The sequence below is a fragment of the Cynoglossus semilaevis genome, chromosome 18 (assembly GCF_000523025.1).
Source record: "Cynoglossus semilaevis isolate Cse_v1.0 chromosome 18, Cse_v1.0, whole genome shotgun sequence".
NCBI lineage: Eukaryota > Metazoa > Chordata > Actinopteri > Pleuronectiformes > Cynoglossidae > Cynoglossus > Cynoglossus semilaevis.
In genome coordinates this window covers 708,780-709,004 of record NC_024324.1, presented here as the reverse complement: position 1 = coordinate 709,004, position 225 = coordinate 708,780, and positions in this window count along the sequence as shown.

The window sequence follows — 225 nt, the reverse complement described above, 5'->3', positions numbered from 1 at the left end:
GCCCATTTTTGGCCTGCACCCCGCGTCATTTCCGGCCCATTTCCCGTCTGCAACCCGCGTCGTTGGGGCCCATTTTTGGCCTGCAACCCGCGTCATTTACAGCCCATTTCCTGTCTGCAACCTCGTGTCGTTGGGGCCCATTTTTGGCCTGCAACCCGCGTCATTTACAGCCCATTTCCTGTCTGCAACCCGCGTCATTTACAGCCCAGTTCCGGTCTGCGAACG